General features: G+C 41.3%; 1 protein-coding gene across 2 annotated transcripts in view; it reads right to left on the bottom strand.

Moving 5' to 3' along the window:
* EFNB2 (ephrin B2) overlaps nucleotides 1–6,000 on the bottom strand; it is a 63,335-nt gene that overhangs the window by 33,623 nt on the left and 23,712 nt on the right. The window lies entirely within an intron of this gene.

The following is a 6,000-nucleotide window of genomic DNA, read 5'->3' as shown; positions in this document are numbered from 1 at the left end:
AGGAGAAAGGGCAAAGGTGAGACATTTGATAAAGAGATCTGTTTAAAAAATGACACTTAAAAAGGGAGAGGGGAGACAAAACAGGAACATACACAATCTTAAACAAACCAACACTACAGTCTAGCACACTGGCATCTTGTCACAGTGTTGGGATGAACCACACCCACACCTACACACTTTCTTTGATGACAGGGTGTCAATGTAAATCTAGGGCCTAGCTACCAGACAATGGAAAAATAAAGGAGACAGGATGGTAGGAGTGATGCCTAGGAAGAAAACTTTGCCGTATGCAGTGGGGGGAAACAGATCTTTCCCCACTCCTTTTGAAAGAAAGACAGGATTATGGAAGCAACCTCCATATTAACATGTAAACACTCTTTGGGAAGAAAAGTTACAAGGAGATGGTAGAAAGCTTTGGGATCATTGATGTGTTTATGGAGTATGATGGAAATTAAGAATCACAGAAGTATTTCACTCTCTCCAGAATGATGTGGCCCACTTTAGGGATGGAGAATACATCACTTTTTGATAATGTCACAGGCACTATCCAATATGTGTGACAGCTGTTGAGTTATTTGACACACAGCAATTTCAACTGCAGTACAGGTATTGGGTTGATCCCTCCTGCCATATGGGCAGAAGGGGAACCAACAGCAGCTGCAGTCTTTTTTCCCTCCTCCCCAGGCGCTAGATCTGACCTCCTTTTTTCTGCTAGCTGATCCTTCTGCACAGCCTCAACTTATCTTTCTCTCGTTTCTCTCTCAATCTCTCTCTCACACAGACTTTACCATCTCTTCAAACCACAAGCAATTCTACATAAATCACTGTCTGGAATCAAGGAAACACCTAAAATATTTCAAATTACCCTGCCAAGCAACTAGCCTAATTTTCATGTAATGACTTTTAATGAAATTAATGTTTCAAAATGAAAATAATTGCTTTTAATATTGATTTAACCACAAAATGAAGACACATGCTTGTAAGCAACAAAGGACACTGTAATCTTTCCCCCCCCTAAGATGTATTTGTTCCAGTTAATGCCTGGATGCCCATCTTCAGAGCTACGGATACAATATCCCTCTAATACCTGCAGCTGAAAGCTTTTTTTTACTCAGTCTTCCTTGCCAGCCATGTTGCTGTAAAGATTTTTCCATAACAGAAAATGTCTCTGTACAATGAAACAATAGCTTCCTAATGAAAGGCCCTGCCCAGCAGCTATTATTAATCTCCCACTTTCATTTGCTCACAGAAGCACTTACACATAACTCACTCAGATATGAAAACTTCATAATAAAACTTTAAATGAGTGATACCTATAACCTCTGTTTGATTAGAGTAGCCCATTAGCTATGTAGGCTGTATACATGGGAAATAGCCCTCCCTCCATGTCTCCATCTGGCCTAGGAGGGAGTGAAAAGGCAGACCCAATGCTATTGAGCCTGTCCTTAAGAAGAAGAGCCCTCCCTCCAGTCCATCTGCCATGGTCCAGGTCAGAGGGAGAGAAGAACCACTGGACCTCATCCCCTTTCCCACCACCATTCCCTTCTCCTTTTGTGTCATGTCTTTTAGATTGTAAGCCTGAGGGCAGGGAACCGTCTGATTAAAAATAATAATTGTAAGCCGCTCTGAGAGCCATTAGGGCTGAAGGGCGGGGTATAAATACCATAATAATAAATAATAAATAAATGGAAAAGGCAGCAAGTGACTGAGGCATTCACACTGCAGAAATAATCCAGGTTGACACTACTTTAATTGCCATGGCTCAGTGCTATGGCATTCTGGGAACTGTAGTTTGTTATGGCAGGAGAGTTCTCTGACAAATAATGCTACATGTCTCACAAAACTACAGTTCCCAGAATACCATAGCAATGAGCCATGACAGTTAAAGTGGTGTCACCCTGGATTACTTCTGCACTGCAGATGCAGCTTTAGGCCTCAATCCAATTGCTAGTTCCCAACTAGAATAAACAACTGGCTTATACAGAAATGATGATTTATTGTCCAGGTATTGATTCAATAGATTTTTTCTAGCTGAAAGCACCAGAAGGTTTAAGGTCTCACTTGGTATATAGCAATAATTTCTGCTTGCTTCACACACAAAAAAGAAAGAAAGAAAAAAGCAAAATAAATAATTCCAAGTTCATTCTTTAAAAGGTATAGAAAGGAAAACAGATAAAATATGCATTCTCATATTACTCTGCTCTGGTGTTTTTAATTTACTTCAAAAACTACTTTCAAATAATTTATTCATCCACAAGGCACATTAATAGGGACAAGAATTGACTGTCCAAACTTTTAAAGTGAGTTTAGAAACAAGGAAGGTGTATCTATTCCACATTAAGAAGCAAGAAAATTTTACATGCTTAGGGGTTTCCTCTGACTGCAAAATACAGATTCATCTTAAAACCAAATTCTCTGACTTCATTGCTTTATTGTGCTAGATAAGCAGTCTGGAGTTTTGCATTCATGAAATTGAATCTTCTGGATGCGCTTACACCATCCTGGGTGGGGAGGGGGGTTGGATCTTTTAAGTATCCATAATCTAGTCATGCTCTCTGGCCATACTTTGAAAGGTGTATGTAAAACGGCAGCCTTTAAGCTAATTTAAAAACTTTGATTCAAACAGAAACGTAACTAATACACAGGATCAAAAGTCTCCCGAATCCCACGGCTGGTGCCAAATCAGCAATGCCAAGGCCATGTCCTTTAAAGAGTTCTGCTTGAAGCTTCACAGCTAGGGGAGGTTAATTATGTCTGTAGCAGTCGGGTATCTTCGAGAGCAAAGGTATGCCGATACTAAGCGCCAAATCCAAATGCAAAAACCTGGAGCTATAAAAAGCTGCACTCCAGCTGCTTTACTGTTCACTTTGACTCACCACGGATTTTTATTTCAAATGAGAAACCACTGAAATTAAGCAGGGAACAAAACAAGCAAATGCTGCTTTGTGAAACACAAGCACACACATGCACTATAAGGGAGACAGTCTCAGACAGAGAACATATTACTTTTAGGGCAGGCGTACCCGACCAGATGGAGTTGATGAAGAAAATTGGTTTTAATCTCCCATTGTCTGCCTTATTTGCCTTTCTTGTGGCTGCCGAGATAGAAAATATGGAGCTGCATATGGTTACTAGGATCCATTCCAGCAGCCAATAGGCACAGCCTAATGGCACCTTTTGACTTAGTCAGCTTTTATAGAGAAATACAGGGGTAAGCATTTGAACATGGAATATACACAAGCTCCTGGAACAGATTTTTTCAACGTCTTTCTAAGCCTGAAAAGGCATATGAGTCTTTTAACTAGGCTCTACATCCATGTTTAATACTTCAACTGAAAACATGGTTCATCGCTGTTGTAATTCATGAAGGCTTCATTATGGGGGTACTCATATACATAATCCACATTATGTACTCAGTCAACATGGGGAGATGGACTGCATTTCCGCTGGAAGCCATGCTACTGGCTTTAGTGAGAAAAGGGTCCTAGCTTCCCCTTCTAGCAAAGTTTCCCCTTCCATATGTACCAATAATCAATGCCTCATCATAGAGATTGGAAAAGTTATGTTTTAGGACTACAGAATCACACAATGAACATAGCCACATAGCCATGCTAAGCTTTCCATGTTGCTCGGTGAATCTCTCCATATGTATGGGTACAATGAGGGCACCTAGCATCATCCCAGGCACCATGTTCAGTTCATTGGAGAAAAGGTAAGGCATAATGTAACATATTTATTTATTTAATTTCTATTCCACCTTTCTCCCCGAAGGGACTCAAGATCCTCACAATAACAATTTTAAAAACATATTGCAATAAAAAAATTAAAACATCAGCTAAAAACAATATAAAATTACAAATATCAAAATCACAATAAAATCACAATACCCATTCCATGTAAAACCCATCCCATAACTATACGTTAAAAGCCTGCCTGACCAGAACCTGCCAATGAAAGGCCAGCTAGGAGGGGGCCAGCCTTGCTTCTCGTGGAAGGGCATTCCAGAGGGAAGGAGCAGCCACTGAGAAGGCTCTTGCTCGTGTCCTCACCAGGTGAGCCTGTGATGGTGGGGGGACCAGGAGAAAGCCTTCCCCAGAAGATCTTAGGGTTCTAACAGGTTTGTATAGGGAGATACGGCCTCTCAAATAATCTGGACCGAAGCCGTGTAGGGTTTTATAAGTCATAATCAACACTTTGAACTGTGCCCGGACAAAAAATGGTAGCCAGGGAGTTTCAGGGAGTTATGTGGTCCCTATAATTGGACCCAGTCAGCATTCTGGCAGAGGTGCTTTGCACATGCTCAAGTTTCTGAACAGTTTCCAATGGCAGCCCCATGTACATTGCACTGCAGTAGTCCAAATGGAATGTAATCAAGGCATGTGTCTGACGTCTCAAGGAATGGGCACAGCTGGCAAATGCACTCCTGGCCACTGCTGAAACCTGGGCATCCAGGCTCAGAGTACAGTCCAGGAGCACACCCAAGCTGCAAGCCTGAGATTTCAGGGGGAGTGTAACCCCATCCAGCACAGGCAATGTCCCTATCCCCTGATCTGCCTTACAACTGATGAGGAGCACCTCTGTCTTGTCTGGATTAAGTTTCAATTTGTTTGCCCTCATCCAATCCAAATAAACTAAATTCCTATTCCAGCCCCATAATCCCTTTTAGGCAACACTGCATGGGTACTAGGAAGTATTGCATTAGGCCAGTGGTTCTCAACCTTCCTAATTCTGTGACCCTTTAATACAGTTCCTCATGTTGTGCTGACCCCCAACCATAGAGGAGTAGTGTCTCGGTTCCTAAGACCATCGGAAATGTGTGTTTTCCGATGGTCTTAGGTGAGCCCTGTGAAAGGGTCGTTCAACCACTAAAGGGGTCACAACCCACAGGTTGAGAACCGCTGCATTAGGCAATGTGGTCACGGGGCACAAACCCACTCCTTCCTCATAGTAATTTAATGTGGGGAGGAGTATATACCCCTCTTATTTCAAAGTTTGCTTGTTTGTTTTTTGAGGCCAAGATTCTTGTTATTGTTTCCTAATCGAATTTAATTGTTACATGGCTGCTCATCTCTTTCTTTGTCCTTTTTCTCCTCTCATCCCCCTTTTTTTCTCACCCCAAATGTGCCACCATAGTTGGATCCTTCCCTGAATTCTTGCTCCTTTCACTGGTACTAAATCAACCCTTGGAAAGGTTTGCTTCCTGAATTCTGTCTCTCTTTTTTTCATCCCTCCTCCCCAAGCACCCTGCCAGTGTCGGAGGTTGGTAACTTGAACATAGAAAATAGATTTTGGCTTCATACTACATCTGTGCTATAATTTTAGGTTTTAGATTTAGTATGTATATGGAGAGGATTACCATGGAAGGTTAAAGAATTCATTGAAATGTTGACATATGATTGAATTTAGAAAATGAAGCAATAACATAATGGGAAGTAAATGTGAGTGTATAGGTCTGGGCATGTGTGGGAAACAACTTGAAGGCACTCAACAACAACAACATTTTAGTCCTCACTGTTTTAGGGAGAACCTAGGGAAAGAGGAAAATCCCAGTTCAAATTTGTTTTGTTCTGCCTGACACAGCACTGTGGTTCATGAAAAAGATATTTAATCTTGTTACAACATTTAAGGATCTATTTAAAGACAAGACACAAACCAAGTGATTCAAATAAAAAGAAAGGAGATTCCAGTTAAACATTAAAAGACTGTTCTACAGTGGAAGAGTGTGTCTCAGAGGGTGGTGGACTTTTCTCTGTTGAAGATTTTTAAACCGAGTTAGTAGTGGTCAATTGTCAGGGGTGCTTTAGCAGTGGATTCCTCTACTGACAGTGGGCTTTGCCTAGGCCTGAGGTGTGGATCACAGGGTCATTTTAATTGCCCCAAATGAACTTAAATGCCCTCTGAAGGGCATGCGAGAATTTTGCCATGTTTGGGGGACATTTTAAGCCTCAGAGAGGCCTTTTTAAAAAAGAATGGATTTCCAGATTTTTTAATCTGAGACCC

The sequence above is a fragment of the Sceloporus undulatus genome, chromosome 3 (genome assembly GCF_019175285.1).
Source record: "Sceloporus undulatus isolate JIND9_A2432 ecotype Alabama chromosome 3, SceUnd_v1.1, whole genome shotgun sequence".
NCBI classification, from domain to species: domain Eukaryota; kingdom Metazoa; phylum Chordata; class Lepidosauria; order Squamata; family Phrynosomatidae; genus Sceloporus; species Sceloporus undulatus.
The sequence above is the reverse complement of the archived record's forward strand: the minus strand, read 5'-3'. Positions and strand labels throughout refer to the sequence as shown.